The sequence below is a fragment of the Pollicipes pollicipes genome, unplaced genomic scaffold, assembly GCF_011947565.3.
Source record: "Pollicipes pollicipes isolate AB1234 unplaced genomic scaffold, Ppol_2.1 Scaffold_4002;HRSCAF=4701_pilon_pilon_pilon, whole genome shotgun sequence".
NCBI lineage: Eukaryota > Metazoa > Arthropoda > Thecostraca > Pollicipedomorpha > Pollicipedidae > Pollicipes > Pollicipes pollicipes.
The window spans coordinates 17570758-17597979 of NW_023596420.1; the positions used below are offsets into that span (position 1 = coordinate 17570758).

Sequence of the window (27222 nt, forward strand, 5' to 3'; positions counted from 1 at the left end):
TCATACCCTCCTGAACATACCCTCCTGATCATACCCTCCTGATCATACCCTCCTGATCATACCCTCCTGATCATACCCTCCTGATCATTTCGCCCGGTCGCCTCCCTGACGAGACGCACAGACATATCAATCAGAAAGGCTGCCAAAGCTCCAGAGACGTGAGCAGGTTGGTGTGCGCCCACATTATGACTATCAAAGCGGTGCCATTTGGGGCTTGACACGCGCGCCGGTGTAGCCTTGATGGTATCCTATCAGCATGGTCTCCGCTTACAAGCTGGTCGCAGGTTGCGATATGGTCGCAACCTAAGCAAGGCAAGCACAATCATATTAAATCAGCTCGGGTGGAAAATTAGTTTTTTCAGTGCTTCATGCGCGTAAATGTGAGCGGCAGTGTGTGTTTTCACACTACCGCATTGAGATTAAGGAAATGAAATTCGCACATGATGAAAAAAGGCGGGATGATATGAACAAGGACAGGATCAAACACCATTCTCAGCGTGACATTCTTTCATCCCTTGTGTTTTTACAACACAAGGTTTGCTGCCATCAACGACGGCGGAATCAAATAATGTTATCTCAGCGCCATATTCCTTCCTTGTTGCGCAGTGTGGTGTTTTCTTCTCTCCTTACAAATGCATGAATTTTCTTTGTTTAGGTTTCAAAGTGGTGCCTTACATGAGGTACGTACTACAGAAAGGGTGGCTTGAGCTCATAAACCCGGCAGCAGACGAGTCATGACGTCATCACTGGGCGGTCATCAAAGCCGCCCCCGGTGGCCTGGCGGTCTGACGGCACGGTGTCGGCGGCCACACCGCCCACCAGGCCACCACCGAGACATGCAGAGGACAGCCGCACCTCCCACCAGGCCACCACCGAGACATGCAGAGGACAGCCGCACCGCCCACCAGGCCATCGCCGAGACATGCAGAGAACAGCCGCACCGCCCACCAGGCCATCGCCGAGACATGCAGAGACAGCCGCACCGCCCACCAGGCCATCGCCGACACGCAGGACACCCGCGCCGCCCACCAGGCCATCGCCCGACACGCAGAGAACAGCCGCACCGCCCACCAGGCCATCGCCGAGACACGCAGGGGACACCCGCGCCGCCCACCAGGCCATCGCCCAGACACGCAGAGAACAGCCGCACCGCCCACCAGGCCATCGCCAAGACACGCAGGGGACACCCGCGCCGCCCACCAGGCCATCGCCCAGACACGCAGAGAACAGCCGCAACGCCACCGACGGCTAGGCCTAGACCCGGGCCCACACCAACTATGTCATCTCGCATGATTTGCATAAAGTGTGGTACTCACTTCATAACCCTCGTAAGCTACGACACGTGCAGCACAAGAACGAAAGCCATTTGATTGAAACGAAAACGCGCCTAACCACGAAGGTGATGAAAATATTCATGTCATGCTTGATGCTCATGCCCACCCAGTACACTTCGCTAAGTCAACTCATGGACATGAAAACGCAGATGTGTTACGTTTCTCAGATGACCGAACCTCATCTTTGTCATGTGGACAACAATGCATTTGGGTCGTTATTTCGTGAACTACTGCACACGACCACATGGTTCCGATGGCATCATGGCCTACGGGCAGGTGAGACAACGACTCAGGTCGCCAGACTTAGGGACGACTGTTACAGTAATCTAAAAAAAAAACGATAATGGATTCACCGTGCGTAAGCGATAGTGATTATTTTTTTCCATATAGCCATTTAGCAGATGTCACGAGCCGGCCCAGAGATTGGAGATGGTAGAGAGCTCGGGGGCTGAGAAAGGGGAGTGAGTGCCCGCCGTAGTGTTTGTTGCGGAAATATCTGAGATCTCGCGTGACCCAACAGACTTTACTGCGATATGCGTATGTTCGCGCGTCGTCGTTATCGTTTTAATCATGTTGCTAATGCTAACAATCACAGAAAAGTACTCAGTTTCCGGACATGTCAAGTCATCTTGCTCTATAGCTATAAGCACTACCATGACGGCGGACTTTTCTCCACCCCCCCCCCCCCCCCCTTCCTAGAGACAGAGTTCAGCCCCCGGACAACACAGAGACCTACCTGAGTGTCTCATATATAGTATGCACTCATGAAAATTTTGTTCGTATGCTTGACCCGTGCGCCAGGCCGCGCCGTGCGCCGGCCGAACGGCACGGCTGGGGTAGACCGGGGCGGCCCGCCGGCGCCACCGCTGCCCTCCGCCGCTTCCCCGCTCGTCAACAGACGGCCGGCGCCTCGGCGCGCCTCATTGAAATGACCGGCAGCGGGCGCAAGTGCGTCGCAAGGCCAAGGACAGCACAGGGCGGTGTTGTGTCGCCAAGACGCTGTTGCTGTGCGCTGCAACAGCCTTCACAGAAGCGGGCAAGGCACGGCGCCAGGAATTCCGTAGGCTCCGCCCACGCCAAGGGGGCACACCTCTCTGTAGGTCATGATACGAGAGCACGCGCCGGGCCGGTCGACCGCCCGACGACCAGGTCACCCGCCGGCCGGCGGTCACACCATGTCAGCCAGAGCCGCTGGTGTCAGGACACCGGCGCCTCCAGTAAGCCATGGATTCACAGGCGGGCCGAACTGGATGCCGCTCGCCCAGCTACTGGCCACCTGGGGCCAGCAGTTCGGCACTGGGCACGTCGAAAGCGCTGACTGGTAGCAGGCCGAGCCCAGCCCATCTCTGGACAACAGCTTCTCGTTTGTGGTTAGTGGCATGCATCTTATGAAGCGTTCAACAAAACGTAATGCGTCTTATAGGTAATGCATTAGCGTTGGCATGTACACTTTGCCCCGTTCTTATCTGGCGTCATCGCATCCGTATTAGGAGCGACGTATCACAAACAGAACTACCGTGATCCAACGTCACCGAGGCGCGCTCATGCTCGGCGCCGCGTCAGTGATCGGCAGCGAAGCAAGCGATGCCGGCGCCGCCGGAACGCCAGGATATTCTCGGCACAGCGTTCAGCTAATTCAGCGTTAGTCCTCCCGTCCTGAAAACAAATCGCACCGGTTGGAAAACATAAATCAATTTCGGTGGTAAGTGTACGTAAGATCTTTACAGGTGAGGCGTTTTCGCGGCTCGAGGTTTTCACGTTCCAGACTGCAAGTTCTTTAACACAAATTTCGTCCAACACGGTATGTAAAATATAGAGATGCTCTTACTGTTACTTTCAAAAAGAACACGACCATAAGATCGTCTCCACGTCCGGATATCTTTTCATATCCCGTACGCTCAGCCGAAAGGTAATTCTGTGCCGCAACTGCAACGTATTGGATGTGGCATTCAATCCCGCCGCAGCCGACGCTACAGACACGCATGTAGTTTCCTATTCAGCTTAGGGAGGCTGCCGTGTCGCTCCTACACATCCGCAGTGATATCTTCCAGAAACATAAGCCATGAAAGTTGATAGCGAACACATAGGTACATTTTGTGGGCATATCAATGCATAAATGTAAAGAATCTATTCAAACACTCATTTCAAAATGTGCAGCCCCTTGAGTAATATATCTGACTTATCCCCCCTACAGCCTCTATTCAGGTCTAACAATCTAGAAAATGTTTCCTTCTTATATCACCACCATGATGGGGGCTGCACGTAGCCCAAATATTTTGGTGGTTATAAAGGAGATGACTTCCTGAATGGGGAAGATATTTAGCAAAAAAGTTGTGAACACCATAATCAAGGATATCTCTCTATCACAAAGCTCAACGTGCGTTCAACCAACGGAAAATTGAGACTGCTCCAAACTATATGACACAAATATATTGCGTGCAGTCGTACTCGACAAATCACAAACATCCCACGAGCAAGCTGCATACAGCACCAATCAAGGAAGAACACCATAAGGTGTGGCGGGAGATGCCGGCTGAACTAAGCCCCCCCCCCCCCCCCCCCCGGAAGACGGTCAAAGTCGGGTACAACATGACAATTTTTGGATTGTGAGAAAAATGTATCAATTGGAGCCCGTCTATCAAACTTTGTTTTAGAACACTCCTCGCGATACGAGATGGCAAAATCCGAAGAACTATTTTTTCATCAGAAGCCGTTTCTGGATTTTGCTCCCCCACCGGCGCTGCCTGCCCCGCCAAGGCGGGCTTCTGGACCCGCCTTGTGTGGCATGTCATGGAAAAGAAATGCTTATGATATTCGCTGAGATGTATGCCTGGAACTGTCCAGTGTCCACTTCTTCAAACTCGCCTCGCTGATTTGCCGTGAGTGCCTTAAACTATTGGTTTTTAATGTTATCACCATAAAATGGATACGGCATTAATTTTGTGTGATATCTGTGCTGGACTTGGAGCAAAAACTCGAAAACTTATCAAGAATATATTGCAAATCTATAAACCACAAAGCCCCAAGCAGTTTGACCCAGAGTTTCCGATATACCAGGTCAGGGAGGTCCAAACGCTCCGTGTTTCCACTGTCGAGCTGCCATGAGTCCAGGCGGTCGCCGCTGAGGTAAGGCTAGCATGAAGAGAGGTGGGGCTGTTGCGGTTATCTTTCGAGCTCAGAGTTGCCCTTTGAGTCTGTCCTGTAAATTTGATGACCTGACGACACGACCTGCAGGCCTGTTTCATTGTTTGCGGGGACAGCTTTCCAGGGCAGATTCAGCACGGGTCTGGAGTGAGGTGCGAGATCCAAAGACTGTACGAGTTACCTTGAAGCTTAGCCAAAAAGGCTCAATACCAGCTCCGCTGTTTCCCTCATTTAAAACATGGGGTATGAGCTCCCCCCCCCCCCGCCATGCCCTTCCCCCTTCCTCGCTCCCCACCCCCCTGCATCCGCCCGTGACGGTCATTTTCAACACCTGCCGGGGTCGCCAGCTGACACTCGCATCACGCGCTGCGTCCCAGCCCCCCGGCCCTGTGACCCGGTCTCGGTCGGGCCGCCGGTTACCATCAGTTCGTGCGAGGGCAGGCTGCGCCGGTGTCCGCCGCTGGCCTGGTAGTACATGTCCGCCAGCGATATGGAGTGCATGGCTGACGCCCGGCGGCGACCTCGGCCGCCGCTTCAGCCCGCGGTCGGCGGCGGGCAGCCCGGTGGGCCACCGCAATCTCGCGGCGTCCGGCAGCGCGCAGCTTTTGGACGGGCGGCCACCACGCTCGCGGCGCGACTCTGCACACCGCACGCCAGGCGCTCCTCCTGAGCGACGCGGCTAGACGGGTGTCCACACGACCAGGCAGACACGTCTCCCGCGCCACCCGGTCCGCCACCAGAGCGCGCCAGCACTGCGTGAGTCGGCGGCGACGCTCGTCCTCGCGACCTCGACACTGCACAACACCCCCCCCCCCCCCCTCCCCCCCCCCCCGATCGCTACCGTCACTCACCGTTGATTGGGACAATGGGCGTGACTTGGCGGGTCCCCTCGGCAGAGCCGGGCCAGCGCGCACTCCGTCGACGGCGCCACAGAAACACGTGCCCGCCGCCGATCCGCGGCGATCGCAGCCGACGGCACACGCGACGCCGGAGGGCGCCAGTCAATTACGGAACGCGTGCGCCCTGGCGGAACCCACGGAACCGCCACCCACGGATCGACCTGCCGTCAAGGGCGACAAGCGCCATCTCCCTTGGTCGCGAGCGTTTTATTGCGGCCCTCAATACTACACAACCGGGCGGCTGAATGACACAATTCTACCCTTTGGATTGTCGAGAATAGTGAAGTTCTTCCTTGCGGCTGAGCGCGAACGAGAAATGATGCCCTATTCTACCTCGTGAAATCGGAAACATGAACGGGTTCAGGAAGCAGAGAACGAGAGCAAAGTCAAGGTTACCGCAGTCGTGATCACTGTCATTACGATAAATGGCTCATTTACGGCTGAAGGGAATCTGCAGCTGACTAATTGGCTTCCTTCGTGCGCAGGTAGTACCTACCTAAATCTGTTACTGAAAAAGCATCACCGAAAACCAAAATAACTGCTTTAGGTTAAGTCCTTTAAAAGAAAAAATCAGCAATGTAAGCTAGAAATGCGGGGCCTTTCACAAGCTTCATGCTTGAATGAGTTGGGATCACATACCAACCCATTGTTTGGTTAAGTACCTGAAATATCACCTAGTTGCATATGAAATTTGGTATCACTAGTTTTGTTATCTTCCATAAGTTTACGTACAGAAGACAACATGAAGAGGGCATGCGATTGCCTACCTGTTTAATGCTATGATATTAGCGGTAGTAGCCCTGGGGTTATCACACGCCTCGACTGCGCGGACATATGGAATGTTGTGGCATTAGGTCAAGTACTTAGCACTTACACCACGAATTTCAAAAGCGCTGAGAAGAAGACACTTCCCGACGAGACATGATGTGATGAACCTACGAAAGAGAAAGACGAGAAGAGGAGAGAAGACCCAAAGGAGACGGATCACCGCCGGGCCGAGACATGTCCTGGCTGTCGCGGAGTACCACAGAAACGGACATGGCCGTCATGGAGCGCTAGAGTAGCAAGTCACGCTTGCCGTGCAATAGGGCGTGGTCACAGCCACACCTGGACGTCTCATGAAACGAGCGTCATGTTCCGAACGTCTGGCACGGGTGGCTTTGGGTTGAGAGCATTTGCTACACCGATCATGTCGCCGGTACTCTGAACTGGGCCGAGCCTGTACTCGGAACTCACCACTCCAGTTGAGCCGTTGCTATTCACCTGACCACTTTTCCTCCGGCTTCTTACCACATAGTTTTGCGGATGATTTTACGTGCCACGCAATGCTATGACAGAGCTGCCTCGTGCCGGATCAAGGTTATGGCGGAACCAGGGGAACGACCATGGCTGAGTCCGCGAACTTGTTATGAACGGCCCACGGTTCAACCCAGGTGGACTATACTGGGCTAAGTGGACTATAGACATGCACTATGGTTGATCTGGATGAACAAAAGAACGTAGGTGCGCGAAGTACATATTTTCACCTCCTTTCGAAACGAAATATCTGAAACTCATCAAGAAATATAAGGCTTGTTACTGCACCCACCATCACAATTCGTGCGCATATGTCGCAACCCCCGATCTGGAAGGACCTTTCAACACAAAACGAGGCAGGAGCCAAAATCCCGGAGGTCACCTAAACAAAACTTCAGGTGCTATCGTAGAACAAAACTGAACTCTAAGGTTTCGCATCCCAGCGTGCATCCGCATTCCGGGGTCCAGACGAGCGTTGTTGATCGGGCGACCCAGACGAGTGAGTCGCCCTGTACGCTGCTGAATTAGAACCGGCAGGTAGCAAGCTGAACTGTGCCGCCATCTGGCCCAAACTGGCCGAGGCTGCAGTACTTGGTGCAGTGCGAGTTCGCGAATAGAGAGCAGCACCATCGACTGGGCCAATTGTTCGGCGCCGGCTGGCGGATGCGGGGGGCGCCACACCCGACAATTATCAAGCCCTCCCGTCATTTTATAGATCAACCGACGAGCTGGGTTTCCATGTGCTCCACTTACCCGGGCAATTAGCCACTGCTCAGATTTTCTTCAAACACACAACAGCACACAAATTGTCTGCGAAACCGCCTGTTTTGCGCACACGGCCAGGGGCCTCCGTGTGCTTGGGCGTCCAGGGCTCCGGTAGTTTGGCCGAAGGCGCGTCAGTGCTCCACATCTTGTATGCAGTGTTTCGATGTATTGAGTGTATAAGAAACCGGGAGGGCAGCATCAGCAAGGCGCATGCACTGTATCCTGTCACCACATGCGCCGGTTTTGCTCAAGACACGTCTTCCGCGCGGGCGGGTCGCCGCCTGCCGGCCAACACCAGCGTCAGTAGTACTAATTATTGCCATCAGAGGCGTTGCATTCGACGTACCGGCGAACGCTGGTGTGTTGTTACCATATCTTAAACGTAAATACTTTAGTGACTTATCTCACTTTGCTGGAGCTTATCGCGACAAAAAAGTCAAGCACTTACACGGACTGAATGGCAATGAATGAACAGCAGACATCAGACGATGAGGGAGGGCTATTTTCCAGACAGTTGGATCTGGTCACGACAGCTTGAATTGCGCTACAAGCAAAAGACGCTCAGCAAGTTCAACGCTGTGAAATTAGAAAACTAGCGAAACCTGCACAAAGTAGTTAATACAGTGTTGACCAGCGACCGTGATTCATGATGTGGGCAATCATGCGTGATGGTCCCAATATCAGTCCTGGACGTAATGCAATGTCGCAATCAAATTTCACAATAGGATCATGGATCTTAAAAGACCCCCGACAAATCAGAACACGATCCCAAGCTCCATGTCTCCCGCGAAGATTCTCAAAAAAATCCTGAATTCCAAACAAACATGGGACGGCGGATCCCGCCTCCCAGAAAGAGATAATGTAGAATAAAACGGCTATTTGAGCCAACAACACAATAGCATGCGGCTGTAGTTCGGTCAGAGTGAGCACCAATCCAATCAATAAAATATATTCTTGCAAAGCAGCAAGCTAATCAAGGTCCGCATTTGTGGAAGCTTGGTACTTAATCTAACTATAAGATATGGTTCCTGAATGGAAAGGAGTCAAATTCCCAAAACCTATCAAATACAACCATGGTAATATATGGGCACAGTTCGGGAAGAGTCTAGCTTTGATAATCAATGCTCCTCAATGGGTAGATACACATATGCATGAGAATTCTGTCCGATCATCCGACAACTTTGTACACAACACAACGTTCCGAGGGTTATGGACTGTGTTTTAGAGATGGAACATGTGGTGTGAGAAGTAGGGCAAAGGGCACACAACTAAATGAAGCGGAACGAACTTTACTTTCGGTTGGAAATTGGTGGCAACGTTACAAAATCCACGTCAGAATAATGGGCAGAGCTATGGGCGGGTAAAATATGCCACAGTGGGTGGGTAAAACTTCCAGTGTATGAGGAGGGACCCCATTTCCCAACAATTCTGAACTTGAACTGGCACCTACGGGCGGTGTAAGAAAAATTAAGAACCCGAAAATCCCAATCATTTTGAAAGCCTTCCACCTGCACTCATGGTGTACAGACAGCCACAATGGGCACCGCACACGCACACAAAGGAAGCAGACCTAATCAGGATGAGCAAATTTCGGGACATACACACACAAACAGAAAACAGCAAAACAAATGCTACAAAACATTTCAGGTCGTTATTCACCGCGCAGTTACATGCATCTATGTAAAGGTCGCAAGGCAGCTCTGTTTGAAAGATACGTGTTACGACACTGAATGCTTGCTCAGGCTGTTGCGTGTCTCTGTCCGTGTTCTGCAGCCGATTCTGCAGCGGTCGGCTGTTGCGGATAGGCCGACTGCGGCTGATGTAACGTCTCGCGGAATGACGCCGACCACGCCGTCTGCAGCAGCTGACCGTAAGATAGCGACATCTGGCTATTTTGCTACAGTCACATTCCTGCGGTGCGGTAGCCTCTTGAATTTTACATTCACGCTGGCCAGTGACCACAATTAGGGACAGACCGCTGCCCTGCCTTATGTCCCAATTCGTCGCCGCCCCATGCTCCGCCGTTCGATACTCAACCTAAGCATGAAAGGCCCTGAACTCCTGGTTTTTCGGCATTATGAGATTGGCGCGTTTGTGATGACAAGAACTGACCTTCAGTATACCAGAAGATTCTGGATAAAAGGCATGATCACGCAAACATTCGTTACCTTGTCAAAACGCGACGTGTTAAGCTGTGCTCAAAGTAACGAGTTACCAGCCGGTCTACCATGGAACTTATTAGTTACAGCCCACAGCCGATTTTGTTTCGATGATTACTTAGTCAGTTTTTATGGTTGATTATTCCAGACGGCGATAATTATTTATTCCCGAGCCGGCACGCGTTCAGCGTCTGAAGTTACATAACATCGAGCCTTCGTCCATTATTGAAAACTGATTTCGACCATCGAGGCCCAACTGGATGATAATTATGCCCAATGGCTCCAACGGAACGGGGATACGTATTGAAACAGAGCTGTAGTTTCCCACTCATCTGAGGGGATTTTAATCCCGTAACTTTGGGAGGGAAGTGGTCAGTTCCGCGGAAACGTGCCTTTTAGTGTATTTTGAGCGTCAATTTTTTGCGACCACTGCAATTTCAAACATAACAACGGTTCTTTACAGCACATAAATCTAAGAGCTGGATTTTTGGAGGAAAAAACATAAAATACACAGATCATGTTTCAATCTTTAAAACGCCGTGAACTTCATCACGGACGATAGATATGCATACCAACAGCAAATTTTCGGTGGCGAAGTTGGTTGATGTGCAGGCTAATCTTGGTGAGCGGTCCTTGGTTCAAGGCCGACTTCGGCAGGCTTCTCCTTGACTAGCCCCTTCCAGCAGACGACAGCAACTGGGGAGCGCTCACCCTCTCTGTCCTGGGTTAAGGCTGCGCCAACCAGCGACCGCGGCAGTAGGGTCGCGGGCATGGTCCGCTCTTTAATAGAGACTTCTGTACAGAGGCCCATCCCGAAGACCCGGCCTCGTTCTGAGTCGCCGGAGTAGCCGTCTGACCTCCTGGCCCTGGAGATCGGCATTGGCCTTCATATGGCAGGCACCCTGACAGCACGTCCGCAGTCAAGACCGCGCCGCAAGCCTGATCAAAATGGAGTCTCCGACTTGTGCACAGTGCATAGTGCATGCGGTCGGGGTTGATCATGGATGATCTCATCTGTAACTTGCTGCACGAGGACGAGCCCGGCTTCGTCAGGGGCTGTGACATATTTATTTTCGTTCCCCCAAATTCCGTTCATAACAATGTTCCCGTTACCCAGCAGATACGAGTCATCGGTAGACGTGGTTATCGCCAACTCCTCAAGCCAGATCCAGCACTGATGTGCCCAGCCATTGCCGGGACCATCACCTGACCACTGCTATATTGAGCGTCAAACGCAACAACAGCAGCAAAAAAAAACATTCGCTAACTATCGTGGAATGAGCACTGCTTTGCTGCCACCAGATCCAGCCGCGGCCGACTGGAGCACTGCACTAGCACTGTTTTTATCTGACGAACAGTGGGATTTGTTCCTGAACATCGCTAAGCCGCTGCGTGGCAAGCTTGCGCCATAGCGGAAAGTCCGGATTCACAGTCGGACGCGACTGACAAGCTCAAGGCACAACGCTGCGCCCTTCGTCACATGGATCCGATGTACTGGCAACTGCATTGTCGGGAGCGTGCAGCCCGTCGATATGGGCACCAATTGGTAGGCCAGGTCAACGAGTTCATCGCTTGTATCACGGATACTTCGGACAACTTATAAGCGATGATTGCGGTAGTGTTGCCTCTGGGGGAGCTGCAACGAAAGTGGGAGATGTTGCCTGTGAGCCGATGGTTAGATCCTCTCACATTAGCAAACTTTAAGCCAATCTCACCCATTCCCATAGTGCCTGCTGTCTATGCTAAAAGGGAAGTTGGTGTACGAGAAGCTTACGGCGCGTTCGCCATGTCATACCCACACATTTCGGGCAAACACGGGCTTTGTATGCGTCATTTAACCGAGATCTGACGCCAAAGAACCTCATGCATCAAACAGTGGAATTACTGGTACTGCCGAACGTGCTCTACTGGATCGGTGCGGTACGCGTAGCGGGCGCTGCATGGCTGCTGCGTTCGAAGCGTATGTTTCGGCAAGAGCGATTGGGGACATTCGGAAGTATACAATCATTATCAGTGCCGTGCGGATACAGTCAGGCTGGCTGAGCGTATGTGAGAGCTGATTGAGAACGCAGGGTGCGTACAGACGAATCATTGCATGACCACTGCAAAGTCAGCTCAGCTAGTAACGCTGATTCCATCCTCTGCACTGAGAACGACATTGGTACGGGGGCGTTTCGTTTGTTGCACGTTCGAACTGAAACGGGCGAAGGCCGTTTTCCTTTCAGTGACACAATAGCTTGAAACCATGTTTATTATCAGCTTGGAAGTGCCGCACGCTCACAATGCGTATTTTCTTTCCGAGCGGGAAAGGGCATTCTCAACAGAAAGGTCACTGCTTTCTTTGCTTTTAGCTGAAAAGCATATGTTTTGTTAATTAAGTTTTTGGTGCGTTAAGAGCATGAGTGTAACGGGTTGTCATAGTCACTTATATTTCAGAAATTCCATCTTTGCGAATGCATCAATAAATGCATAAAAATCATCCCAGCACAATTGTGCAAGGTAAATTATACGCAGGTTTCACACTTCAGTGGGTAAGAAAGGGGTGTAACCGTACGCCTTCTGCTTCACGAAACTGGTGTGTTTATAAGAAGTTGATGCCAACTACCAAGCCCACATATGTGCGTGCTGGGGATGTACGCATGACCTTTAAAGCACGTAGCAAATGTATGTATGCATATATACATATGTGTATATCTGAACATACATACACATGCATGTCATTTTGATAAAATCGACGGCCATGCCAAAATGATATCCATAAACTTTATGCGTGCGCATGTAAATGTTTGCCACACCATCACATGTGGTGGTTGTAAATCATCGTATCGAAAACATCAGTCTTAATCATCATTTCGCACTCAACATTGTAATCAACATAGCCAGTTATCGAAATCCTGGCAACATTGGAAGCGGAGCCCACAAATTTCTGGAGCACAAAAATCTGGGAATGTGTACAATTGGCTGGGCGACTTATGCCTATCTGACTGTAATGTTATATCTGGAGATTAGATGGGCAGCCGCTGCCATACCGGCGGTGCCGAGACTGCACGCGTGTTAGCAGCCGCCGACCTGCCAGCACAAGGAAATGCCGACTTATTTTCAGGCGTGAAAAACCCGAAAAGTGGCGACGCCACCCAAATTTGTCCGGCTCCAGGCCAACACTTGAGCCTTTAGGCTAGTGTCAGCATCGGTTCTTGTCAGGCTTCTGGTGCCAAACATATCATTGCATCTCCACTAAAAGTGAGGGGCACGTATGCAGGTCAGAGGAAAGTTGCTACGAAGCAGTCCCAGTTTCCCTGTGTAGTCTCTGCGTCGTTACGAAAGTTCAGACTCTTGCAGGGCCTAACTGCGCTCACTGTCACCGGCCCAGATGGACATGATACAAAATGGATCTATTTGTTTAACAACTGTTTATTTAGCCCTGGGTCATTCAGGCGGCTGCAGCCATCTGCCGGATAATTTGTATTACCAAAAGACTTCTTATGTTTCAGCGGGGACTCTGGCATCATTCGTATGAGCTTTTATTTAAATAATATCTTTTGCGATACGCAGCAGGAGCAGTTCATTTTCATTCCAATATTTCCGCTACTGAGTTGCACTAACGACGAAGAATGTTGATAAATGCCAGGCTCCGTTTTTGGGTTGTGGTGTTCCAGCTATGCTACATAACCTGTTTCAAGTTCGGAGCAACAAATTTATTTAATTTTGTATTTTACCGTAGTATGAGCGCGTGCAATGTTCCACGTCAGTAAAGTAGTATATCGACCTTGTTCTAGCAAACATGTGGTCCATCAGAAGTCAGAAGCAAAATAGATGCAATGTTTTTTTAGCTAACATTGCACCGTAATGCAAAGGTCAGACTCGAAACATGATGGAGCAACCTTGACTGCTGGTCTGCCCGTGCTGCTCTCGTTCGACCCGTACAATTTTCCGTTCAACCGCTTATAGTGATAGAGTAAAAGCTTCGTCTTTTTACAAACGTCACCACGTGGATGCCTTTGGTGGCCGATATCTCGAGCGAATACACTCGGAGCAAGATAAATGGCACATTTCACAAGTCATGGGGAACAACGGGGAATATGTAAGGGATAGCGCAGGTGTTGGGTTTGTCATTTAGTTTAAACAAACCTTAACTGATCTCACCCTCAGTTCGGATGAAACAGTGTGTCATGTTTATCATCATATTACCAAAACACGCCAAAGAGTGAATGTATTCGCCCACGCTTAATGTTTTACACTTGTACTTCAGTTAAAGATACCGGACGTTTATAATTGGGAACAATCATCCTGTCAAATCATGCAAAGCGGAACTTCGAGATGTACGTATGTTTTGTCTCATTGTTTTTATATGAATACAAGTGCTTACTTACAAACCTATAACCCTTTTCCGACAACGTAGATGCACATGTATATATGCATATAAATATTGGAATGTTTTGGCAGAATCCTTTCTTTTATACATGTTTGATTAAAAACAACTGCTGACTCAGCATTGACGAACTTTTTGAAGCATCGTTCTAGTTTCCGGGCCTTTGACTTGGCATCATCGCTTAGATTAAATATGGCTCGCACAAAATTACTCATATATTCATCGCTCCTTACATTCTAACGTTTCGAGATATCTCATTGTCTCGATATCGATCTCATCGTCGGAGAAGACTGAATGGCACAAAAAATAAGTTTTGAGTTTAAAGGATAAAAAATTGCGCACGACTGTTGGAAAACATCTTTTGGGACGGAGAACATAAAGGAAGCATAACTACTGGAAGTAAGACAGAATCCTATTTTCGCTCTGATACATATAAGAAACACTCATAATGGGAACATTACAGACACAATGAGAACACTTTTGCCACAATCATTTCAATAGCGCTCACCGCCCACCACCCAATAGTTTAAGAGTAGGGTCCAATAGTTCAAGAGTTCAAGAGGGGTGGTCCGGCGGCATCATAAGCCCCGGTATCTGCTTAGCCGGGACCACGGGACCCTATGATTTACTGGGCTATTCGTAAAACACCCTCAGACACTAACTTTTTATATCACTGCATTAAACTGATCCCAAAAACCCTTAAAGTTTTGCCGGTCAGCTTCAACCCGGCAGAAAATGAGCTGAGGAGACACAAGGAAGCAGAGTAAGTCTTCCTGACGCTCTTTCTTCAGGCTTCAGGCGGTTATCGTGGCTTACATCGGAAGAGCACATACAACCATGTCATGACCGGTGGGGTTGGCGATCCTTGCTCAATCGCACGGTTCACTTCACGACTGTAAATGCGCGCACAACTGACACTACATTTGGTGCCATCTACAAACATCCTCGAAATAAGAAAGGCCTGCAGCTCCTGGTTTTTCGGCATTATGAGTTCAAAGTCTTTATATGAAGTTTATGACCGTAAGTATATCGGTAGGTGCTAGTTAAATGATGTTGTGGTGCCAAATAACGACTTAATGCAGTGCTAAATGTCATGCTTTTTAGCCCTTTTTAATCTTAAAGACAGTGTCCCACCTTTGCGGCATGTTTCAAAAACATACTCTGGTGAGACCTCGGGACTATTTACGTCCAATAATAGCCTAGGTAGTGCCACTGCAGCACCAAGACAAAACGAGGACATCAATTTGAATTATCTTTGAGTCCAAATTACGCTGTCAACGCTTTGTAAAAGCACTTCGTTCTTCTCTGCAGTCGCGACCACCGTCATGACAACCGCCGTGCGCACCTCCACTGGTGCGAATAAAAGAACGTTTGTGACTGGCCCTGCGAGCAATTGGGCATGTTGCTGCGAGGCTGGTCAGCTGAGGTTTGAATCAGTGCGTAAAATGGATCATGTGATATTCTCATTCCCAAAGCCAAAGTGCGCCTCGAAAACAGCCCTTGTGGTTAACGTCAGGGAAGAAATAAAATCCATAGTATAACGTTTCGTGGAATTCGCGCAATAAGACCTTCATGTCCGAATGTCTAGTGTCCCAAGCTTTCGCAGTATTTATTACACAAATATTTTGACACCTTAATGTGTTGCAAAGATTACAAAACCCACACGTTGGAAAGAGCAAGCCAAACTAAATGTATTACTTCCATAGTGGTAAGCAGGGAGTCCAATGTCCCGCAGGGTCAGCTAATTCAAATCAAAATGCTGAACTGTTAAGACGGATTTCGAGCAAACTGATATTCTTGATCAAATCGTACCCGTCTGATGTAGCAATAAGTGAAAACTGCGAAAAGGTGAGGTATTGTATTTCCGGATGAATACAGCCCGAAAGATTTGGCACCGTCAAAATAATCGGGGTACTCCATTTATTGATGAGTACAGCTCAAAAGATTCAGTGCCGTCAATTTAATTGTCATTTGCCAATGCAACGTAGTTTAAACAGCACCTCCTGGTATACTGAAGGTGGTTAACTCCACAACATAAGCTAAACCTCATAATAAAAATATGCTGTCAGTAGGCGTCTTATGTCATCAGATATTTTGAGCCATGCGGGAAGCCAAAGTGGGATATGGTAGAACAGGCGTTCCCGACGGGTGGGGAGGGAATCCCCAAGGGCCTCAGGGGGAAAATTGTCATGTTCATCTCGAACTATGTCTGAATCAAGAAATAAAAATGCACCAACGGCGCCAACAATTAGGTGCTGTCTGATAAGCGATTTCGTCGCATGTTATGCCATGCATTGCATGCACGGAGTCCAAAAATATCTGCTGCAGTAGCCCAAAACAGGGGCAGTGATTCCACCCACATGGAGAGTCACAAGTGACCCTAAAAGTCACAAGTCACCCACTAAATTCGCTGTGTCGTCTAAAATCACTAACATCACTTCTTTGGACCTATTAGCAACTTGCATGATCATGCTTGCAATACGATACGCATAGTTTTCGCTAATCAAGTTTTGTTGCTCGGTTCAGGGAGTAATTATAAACTCCATCCTCAGTAGGAAATGAGCCTAAATAGGTTGAAAGACACTGTTCAAGAAGAAAGTGTTGATTTAAGGGGTTCATAACACTGCTCAAAACCACGTCAGTTCACTGACTCCGCAAGACCGACGCATCCTCGTTCCAGCCGTCTGGGCCGGTGATCGACAACGCCGGCTTGTCCGGGTCAGGTCGGCCGCGATCGGCCCGTTGTTAGACGCTCGGTCTGGCCGACCTGAACACCCGGCCGGCCAGGCGGACCCTGCGCGGGCGAGCAGTGCGTGCGCACCGGCCGCGCCCACGAGCGGCCGCCGCCGGCTGGAGCGCATGTGCGCAGGTCAGCACCGAACCGGCACCACGTGCCGTGCCGGGAGCAAGTGGGAGGGGGCTGACGGCCGGCCGGCCTCGTCCTGACACGTAATCAGGAGGCAGCCGGCCATCGGCGCCGGGCCATCTGGGCCGACCGCTTACTTTAAGCAGCCGTTTCGGAGAACGGACAGTCACATGCCGCCAGTAGCGTGTCGCCGGCGCCCCTCCTATTCCCCCTCCCAGCGCCTCCCATCTTTGAGTAAGTATGCCGTCGACCTAGTACTGAATCATCAATGCCGACGCACTTTTGTGCCGACTGTTTGTTCAAGCGGTTGTTTACCTTTCTGGTTATAAAACCACACAACTTGTCATGGTAAGTGCGGTTACTGCCAGCAAGCCACAAGACGTTGGTACAGGTTAGTGACGCAACTTTTCAATCCGCCGACCCGCCAGTATTTGATACGCAAGACCCCGCGGGCTTTTGGTGAGGGTTATGGGCCCGACTTGGCGGGCTTTTACGGGTCAAAAATGTTTGCAAGGAAGTGATGTATTCTTTGGCATTTCGTATATTTATGGCCCGTGAAATTCATGGGAAACTGCAATATTTGTATTGCCCTTGCCTCACTCACTTGCAATACACGCGGCAGCTACTGGCGTAGCAAGTGCACAAGTTGTCAAAACCGAAAAAAGGTCGCGTAGTTTGTTTATCTATGTCTGAAAAAGTTGCGATTTACGACCACGATCACAGAGCGCTTACATATGATACGTTGCTTGCTTAGTGCGATAGCATTAGGGCACTTACATATGAGACGTTGCTTGCTTAGTGCGATTGCTATTATTTATCAACAAAATGATCATCAACCTCTCTCTCTCTCTCTCTCTCTCTCTCTCTCTCTCTCTCTCTCTCTCTCTCTCTCTCTCTCTCTCTCTCTCTCTCTCTCTCTCTCTCTCTCTCTCTCTCTCTCTCTCTCTCTCTCTCTCTCCTCCTCTCTCTCTCTCTCTCTCTCTCTCTCCTCTCCCTCTCTCTCTCTCCTCTCTCCTCCTCTCTCTCTCTCCCTCTCCCTCTCTCCCCTCTCCCTCTCCCTCTTCCCTCTCCCTCTCCCTCTCCTCTCCTCCCTCTCCCTCTCCCTCTCCCTCTCCCTCTCCCTCTCCCCTCTCCCTCTCCCTCTCCCTCTCCCTCTCCCTCTCCCTCTCCCTCTCCCTCTCCCTCTCCCTCTCCCTCTCCCTCTCCCTCTCCCTCTCCCTCTCCCTCTCCCTCTCCTCTCCCTCTCCCTCTCCCTCTCCCCTCCTCTCCCTCTCCCTCTCCCTCTCCCTCTCCCTCTCCCTCTCCCTCTCCCTCTCCCTCTCCCTTTCTCCCTCTCCCTCCCTCTCCCTCTCCTCTCCCTCTCTCCTCTCCTCTCTCCCTCCTCCCTCTCCTCTCCCTCTCTCTCTCTCTCTCTCTCTCTCTCTCTCTCTCTCTCTCTCTCTCTCTCTCTCTCTCTCTCCTCTCTCTCTCTCTCTCTCTCTCTCTCTCTCTCTCTCTTCTCTCTCTCCCTCTCCCTTTTCCTCTCCCTCTCCCTTTCCTCTCCATCTCCCCATCTCCATCTCCCCATCTCCATCTCCCCATCTCCATCTCCCCATCTCCATCTCCCCATCTCCACTCTCCCCATCTCCATCTCCCCATCTCCATTTCCCCCATATCCATCTCCCCATCTTCATCTCCATATCCCCATCTCCATCTCTCCATCTTCCAATCTCCATATCCATCTCCCCATCTCCATCTCCATATCCCCATCTCCATCTCCATCTCTCCATCTTCCAATCTCCATATCCATCTTCCAATCTCCATATCCATCTTCCAATCTCCATATCCATCTTCCAATCTCCATATCCATCTCCCCATCTCCATCTCCATCTCCCTCTGCTGGCACGGCGCCTGATCAGGCCACCCGCATCGCGCCAACGCAGGCAGCGCCTCTGCGGTTGGCGAGCTACGATCACTAGCACGTGCCCCCGAGATGACCCTGGTCCCGAGCTTCGCCACTTACTGCACCCTGTGCATATGACATGCAGTATGTGAGAAGACGTGACACTGGGCCAGGGTTTTACGGAGTTACAGGCGTGAGGTGGCGTAACATTTTCCACAAACGGAGAAGGGTGAAATTGCAATTTTCGCTCACGTTGGAGCATTGCACTTTTCAGGAAAGAACATGGTTGACCGTCACTCCTAGAAGACGGTCCATTTTCACAGGTGGCGGCGTTAGTTTCTGGTCAGATATGTGAACATGAAAATATGTCTTTTTCCGAGATTTTAAGCATGGCCGACAAGGGACAGCGTACCCCTGAACGTTTCAATTTTCAATGAGATGAAATTGGACTAGGATTTTCAGCAAAAATAATATCTTCTTCAAACTGATAACGATGGTTACATCTCCCCGGACGAGCGTAGGCTAGCCCGACGAGTGTATGCCACCCGGACGAGTGTAGGCCGGCCCGACGAGTGTACTGCCACCCGGACGAGTGTAGGCCGGCCCGACGAGTGTATGCCACCCGGACGAGTGTAGGCTAGCCCGACGAGTGTATGCCACCCGGACGAGTGTAGGCCGGTAGGCCAGCCGCTGGATTTCCGGCATATGATAGCCGACGTCTGAGAAATAGATACGGTTGTTGTACGTAGATAGCAAATTGTAGGCTGCATGTCAAGGTGCTGAAAGGTATTAAGGCCGCCCGTGGACTCCGGGGGGACACCGCGGGACAGCGGCAGGGATACGAAACCAACTCTCACCATCTGCTGTCTGTCACTCACCAAGACAGCTCTCGAACCGCCTAAGATCGATACCGTACCATACCAGCTTAGCCAAGATAGCATGATCAATGCTGTCGAAGGCACTGATATGGTCAACGAATGCGATGGCAACATCAACGTCGATATGGCGCGCGATCTATTTTAGGGCGTCGATCGGGGCGTCTTTTTGCATTGCTGACATGCGTACTATGGGCATGCCAAAACATGGGATGTACGCGGTCGGGACGATCAAGCTTTTCCGGCCGAGCATGACCCTGATCGGCGGCTACAGTGCCGCCATTCACGCGGCGTTTGGGGTGAAGGTGGGAGATAACTTCTGAGCCCGGTGAACGAAATGAACAGCATCGGCGGCTAATTACCACATGGGAAATCATCCTTGCCCCACCGTGCCCCTTACTTACCTTACCCGAGATAAAAATAGAAGTCGGAAGAAAAGCTATTGGGTGCAAAATTTCGAGAAACATCCTTCAGGAGCATGAATCAGATACGGTTGATCCTATACATCGCTACTCACCTTTCATATTCCAGACTCCCTTTAACCTTATTAGAACTAAATGTCGACCAAAAATTGGCCAAAAGCTTACCTTAAGCTTAACAACTTAGGAGCTAACCGAAGGCTTACCTTGAGCGGACGCTCCACCGAGTAGCACCCAGTCAATACAGCCTGCCTGAGAATACCGTGACCAGCGTGATTCGGGGGTGAGATGGCACGGCACGGCAGATCTCGCGCTTCCTTTTTTTGCGTACCATACTGCACAGCCGATTTTCAGTGCGTTTTAGGGCCGTGGCCAAATGCGTGGGCAGCTGAGGTATGTGTTTAGACGGCCTCTGGTAATGCGCCGGCCCACTGGCAGCGTTTATCTTCCGGTGGGTGGCAGGACACCGGCTGCCGAGCACCATCACGTCACGTGGTTCGTGGAAAAGTGCGCTTGCTTTATGCTATGACATAACCGGCTTTATGTCGCATTGCCACCATCCGTAAGGTCATGCCGTCACAGTGATTCATGGGGAGCACTTGGTTTACATTATTGGGCCCCGCAATGGTATGACGACCAGTGCACCGTTGGTTACATAAGCGAAGTGGGGGAGATCGCCAATCGATCAGAATTACTCAATTGTCGGAATAAATATTTGTTCTTCCCCGCATCAGGCGATGCACGGACCATGCCAAGGCGTGCGAGTTGTGGCATCGCCGCGCGACTCTGCGGACTAACCTCGTGAGATCTCATCCAGAGCCGGCAGATAGCCGAGCTCACGCGGTCTGACTTAAAGATGGCGCCACCATGGCACCTAACATCCTTGTAAAGAAACAACCTTTCCTACTTTCAAATGCTCCATCTTTACTTCGAGTGGCGGGACAAAATAGTCAATTCCTTCCAATGTCTCCATGATCGACATCTGGAGCATTGGTTGCAACAGATCTTTGTAAACTGGAGGGATGTGGCATGCGACATGCATCGGAAAGCCATCCAGTTTCAAGATCATGTGAAAGCTTAAGCTGGAAGACATGAGGGACAATAAACATTTTCCCCCGTGGTCATCAGAATCAGGGGAATTGATGTCATTAGAACCTTGAAATCACCGACACCGAAATCGTTCGATATGACAAAAAGTATGAATATGACAGCGTACTTCCACGTCCTCCGACTCAAAAACGGTTCTTAAAGTTCATCGTCCGAGCTTAATGCCCAGCATCCCAGAAAACTGACCGAATGTCGGAACAAACACGCCGGTCTCAAGGCTTTCCCGCCCAATTCGCCGGTTTTGCGCCGCAACTCTCGGCAAACTCGGCTTTGCACCTGCCTCACCCCATTAGGTACGATTTCAGGCGCGTGCTATGCGGGGTGTTGGCGCCCCAGTGACTCACATCTCTTAAAGGCACATTAGGTACTGAGCGGAACTGCTGAGCGCCACAAATACGCTCCATGGAGGGAGCCACCCAAAATTCGTGCCACAGTTCGCTGAGCGGAAAGCTGACGCGCACTATCCTGATCTGTATGGTTTTCTTTTTTGGTCCAATGTTTACACGCATTTTATCAACCTCGCGAAGATTTCGACGGGCTTAAGTGTTACAACTGAAGACAAAGTTCAAAACTGACAATAACTCAGGTGTGCAGGATTTGGCAAGGTCGGAATCTACTTTTTTTGGATAAGAGCCAGTTGCTCGTTCTAGAAAAAATAGGAACAGACATGACACAATACCATACCAATCTACGCAAGTGGACGGGCCCCTCCTACGAAGCCACATATCTTTATATGCATCATGCTCCACCTTCATCACACAAAGGCGGATTTTGTGTAGGCCAGCATTTTCGAGACATACGGATCAAGTCTTCACGTATCAGCGACAAACAGCTGGATCCCGGGTGTACACCGGGGGCACGCGCGGCTCCTTTCCGTCAGGTCGCAGCAACTCAAGCTCAGACAGTTCAGTGTAGTCGGCGGTCAGCAGTTCGTTCCAGTTTCGTGTCACGGAAGGGGTATGCACAACTTGAAATGTCTCAATAAGCCACGTGTCAACACTGTTCGTCGAGAACGTTGCGGCTCGCTGATGGCATGCTAGACTGATAGTCGCGAGGGCGCAGGTCCAGACTTAATGCTGTCTGAGGCGCACCCCACGTAGAAGCCTCGACGTCAAATGACCTGAAATGATGAATGCGCCGCGCAACCCCGGCCTAGAACCGCGGTTGGAGGTCATGTGCGTGTATTTTTGACCATGTTTAGTTAAGTTCCGTTACTTTTCAAAGAACCCGTCTGTATATTACTGGTGCGTCGCTTCCAATAACCGATTCGTGTGCCATCCAACCTGCAGTTCCATATGCGTTCCAATCGATGCTGCTTAGGTTTTTCAGGAATGGTGCCTAAACCCAGCCAGAAGTAGATGTCTCTGAACGCTGTCGTGCCCCAGGCGGAAGGCAACACCTCCAGGCTTTCGGGTATTTATGGCACCGGCATCGAGCATTGCGTGTCTTGGATATCAGAGTTACATGATCATGTAACGATACACATCTGACGAAACGGTATTGATGCTCGCACACGGGCTCGTGAGCCAGGGATCCCTTGGTTGATAGCGCTGATGCCGCATGACTAATAACCAGAATACCAGATAACCATATAACCAGCTTGCATGAACGCCAATTTATCGCTAGCACTATTCAAAGCAATGTGGTACATGGGACGTTCTAGCGGGCAGTCACACGCCATTTCTGCATCGCATTAACAGGCATTCCCGGTCCAATTTTTAAACGTTTACTTTTCCAGCATCTTCAACCCCTAAGTAAGCAGTGCCGCAACTCATTTTTGACTTTCGTGCTAACGTTTGTTTTCCTGCATCACAGGAATAGAACGAGACGCACTTCTGATCAACCAATCACGGACCTCAATTATAAAAAACAACATTCTTCCACTTTTCAAACATCTCTGGTTCAGCCTGCTCGCAATTTTCCACTCACGTTGTCTCTAGAAGTGAGACATAGGAGCTTGTCACTATTGCAGCCTGACGTCCTGCTGATGAGATCAACTCCAAATGCTTGGATCCATCCTCTTTTCCTCATTTACCACTCCATCATATATCCTCGTAACACCACACCCCGCTGTGAATATGCCGAGGCTATCAGCCAAAGTCCGTCACACGGCCGCCCTGACTGGGCTCCTGAGTAGCCGCACACATTCCGACATGGGCTCCAGCGCCAGGTAGGCATCGCTTGTGTTGAAAACCCAGGACCGGCCGCTTACCCGGCTCTTTACCTTTCTCCTGAAATGCACAGTTCTGACATGATGCCTGAAAATGGTGCGCTGAATATGTGCAGACATCGTAGAGCTCCGAAAACGATCGCCAAAAGAGCTTTAGTCTACTGACACTGAAAAGCCTTCACCCCACTGACACTACAAACGCCATCATCTTGACCTTGTCAACGGTCATAGTGACCCTCGGCTGGAATACAGAAAAGAATGCCGCTGTTAAATTAATTCAAGCTGTGTGTAAATTTGGTTGCATCCATAACGAGTCATGCCATTGTCGCCAAGACAATGAACTCTATGAGCCGGGTGTCACCTGGATTGAAGACCACCGAATCAGCTCTAATGTCGTACTGAAGACATTACCTTTTCGTTTATTTGGTCCCACATGACCCCCACAGTTGGCCAGCTCTGGTACCCTTACGTTTCAATGATGGGTGATATCTTATCCCCTATCATTGACAACGCGCGGCTTGTTCGCAGCGAATCGAATTAACCGGCATTCTGATGATACAAGCATTCTCAAAGATAAGGCAGTAGTAATATCCTTATTTCTCGGAGAAAAACCAGGGGAATGGAGATCTAGTTGGGTAGATATTTCGGCAACATGCCTTTATCAAAACAATAGCACAAGTGTTATTTCTATTTGCAAAAGCACTAATAAACAATAGCACTTCTGCTATTGTTTCGATAAAGGCATGTTGCCGACATATCAACGCAACTATATCTCCACGCTCCTGGTTTTTCTCCGAGGAGTAAGGCTATTACTACCGTCTTATCTACGTGAATAATGCTCCTCACTAATGCACTGAACAACTTCCGTAATTTTGATACAAGCATTCTGATTACGGCATACTTTTCGGTGCATCCATGCTATCTTATTGTCGTCAGAATCTGCCCCGTGACAATGAAAATGCCCCTAGCGCAACACAGGAATTCACGTTGGTCGGAGACCAATATCGAACAATTAGTTCTGCATCGGTCTGGGACTTGACAGCCCATTTCCCAAGCATGGACAAGGAAATGGCACGGGATTTGTATCGATCGGGCCCCTGGAATAATGAGCGGTCCCTGCATCGGTCAGAGGTCCATAGTGCCCAACAGGGGTGCTGGCAGGAGGCCCGAGTCGGCCAGGGGAACATTTGCCCAATAGGGATAGGGACGGGACCCCAACTGTCACAGGACCTCTTGCATTGGACGGGGCCATCTTACATTGCAACCAGTTGTGACACTTTGCGATAAGAGAGTCAAAATGAGACAACAAAACGCTCCTGTGTCAGCCCCGAGCCGAAGTACCGAACGGGCCCCCCCCCCACCCCGCTTCAGCTGGGGGTCCGATGAGCCGCTGGAATCCCTGTACTATTTATTGTACTCCCTGCGCCGATAAGGAAACCCTTTGCGTCAATAAGCGGCCCTGCGTCGATCCGGCGCCCACTGCCCCGGCCTAGAGGACCTCCCGCGTCACGGAGCGACCAATGCATGCTGTATGCCTCTGAAGGCCTACGGATGGACCAGGAGGCTGTGGTCCCCGGGTTGTCAGAATGGCAACCGGTGGGTACCCCGGTACGGGACGGAGGGCCCATCAGACCTTGACCGGGAAACGTCATGTGTCCCAAAGTGTTCCGCGCACGAAGACCCCCTGCCCATGAGTGGTAGGTGGTCTCCTTAGTGTTCAACATGGCGGTTTTACAAAGCGTCCAAAAATTTGTATCGATATGGTCAATGTGTTTGCATGGGGACGTCCATATTTTTCAGAATCGACCAGGGTTTAAGTTGCATAAAACGGTCTTGAGCAGGCGAATTCGCGATCTTGAAAGCAAAAAAAAAAACAGTAACTGGCGTTGCCGTTTCTGTCGGAGTGTAGGGCGCTGGCCACTGCTGCCAACATCAGGCGGCGGACGGCGGGTGGCAGGCTCGCGAGAACGACCATGTGTTGTGAACTGATTCCGAAAGCCTTTTAAAATGCATTGGCATTATGGAAAGGTCAGAATGGGACGCATATCTCAGCTGAGTAATTTTGAAGCAGGCTCTGCACCGATTTGCAATTACAGCAACACAAATAATAGAGATTACACCACTATGTTATGTTGTATATGCTAATCTGTTCTCATAACACATTTAAAAATTGGACAGGTGGAATGTGACCTAGAATGCCTTCAGCATGTATGGATTGATTTCATGGAGCGTTATAATGCTCTAGTTTCCGATACGTAGTTGTTTTCGTCCGCTCGTTGGCCGCCGCCTCGCGTCAGTCGACGGGCCGACGCCGCGCGACCTGTGAAGACTGCGCCCGTGTTTTTGTTTCCAGCGCTGCAAGCGCAAATGCTCAACACATTTTCCACGAATCGATTCTAAGACTTTGTACATCCCAAGGCAAACACGGGTTGGCGTGTCAATGTTTTTTTCTTTTACCTTATTTCGATTTACGGTTAACCCACGGGCCGCTCAATACCTCTGGAGAACCACGAAAACTGGAGAGGACATCTGAGATACGTGCTCACGCTGGTCCTCGCGGACGCGGCAAGCTGCGACAATCTCTGTCCGATCACCACCCACCACAGTCACGAACGGCATGAGAGGCGCACCTCCTCTGCCCGCCAACCCGCCAACATCTGATCCGTACGGGTCCGTGGGCTTTTGGCTGGGTTATGGGCCAAACTGCTATGGGTTTAGAAAAAGTCCACCGAATCAGTGTAAAACGGTTCGATGGGCTTGAATAAAAATGGATTTAGATTATATGATTTGTTTAATAAGAATATTATTTTCATTACTTATATATATATATATATATATATATATATCTAATTATATAACAAAAAACTGCATTTATTTCATGGCGTCACGTAATGCATGCATCCTTCATTTCATCGACTTCTAAACACGAGCAGAATTATCTGTTCTGGTGGCTTCTGTTTTTGGTTTAAGTTAGAAACGCAAAAGTGAAAAACCAGGCAGACTGGGATTCCACAAAATCAAGCGAGTCCATTTCTTGATTTCTTGGGAGAGGGCAGGACCAAGAAGTAAAATTGTCCTCCCTTTAGATAAAATATCCATTCCTTCCTCTATTCAAACTAATTCGAAAAACTACGGAAAGTAACTCCCCAGGCCTAAACTTACGCCTTTCTCTTAAAAAACTGACATGATTTCGTTCTACCAGGTTTCTATTACCGTGACTACTAGCAAGCTACACGGGCAACTATATCCTAAGTACTTATGTTGAAAATACAAGGGGATTATTCGCCATATGCCGTGAGTCACGGCACACTCGTTCGCGCATGTGTCGACAGGATAGGTCACTATCACTACCACAGGATGAGAAACAGTCGGCGTGATTTAGCCATTTTTCAAAGTGCGTGAATATCACAGCTGTCAAGCAGAGGACATAAAGCAACGGCGAGCTTTCGCTGGTCCTGTGTCTTTTGCTCACCGCACCGTATGCGTGGACATCATTATCGCCCATAGTTACACAACGCCGCTGACATGAAAGTGTCGGAGCAAGGTTTAACGACCGCAAGAAAAGCAGGGCTCAAAACAAAAGACGGCGTGTAAATAAACTGTGGGAGAGGTCCAAGAATATATTACCACACCGGCCTGTCAGGAGCACGTGTTACATAAGAGGCAGCTGGACGTAGATGGTGGTGACATCAGCACGCGCGGCACGTTCCGAGACACGTGCTCCGGCTGGTCCCCGCGCGGGGAACAGGGCAGGCTGCGACGGTCTCTGTCCGATCACCACCGGCCACGGTCACGAATGGCACGGGACGCGTCGCTTCAGCCCGCTAACCCGCCAACATCTGACCTGTAACAACCCGCGGGCTTTTGGCGGGGTTATAGGCCAGACTTGGCGGGCTTTTGCGGGTCAAAAATTCCATCGGGCACAATCATGCACTTT

General features: G+C 50.2%; 1 protein-coding gene across 1 annotated transcript in view; it reads right to left on the reverse strand.

Annotated features, from left to right (window-relative positions):
- LOC119094178 (TBC1 domain family member 4) overlaps positions 1–27222 on the reverse strand; it is a 101127-nt gene that overhangs the window by 24565 nt on the left and 49340 nt on the right. The gene's annotated exons all lie outside the window — the stretch shown is intronic.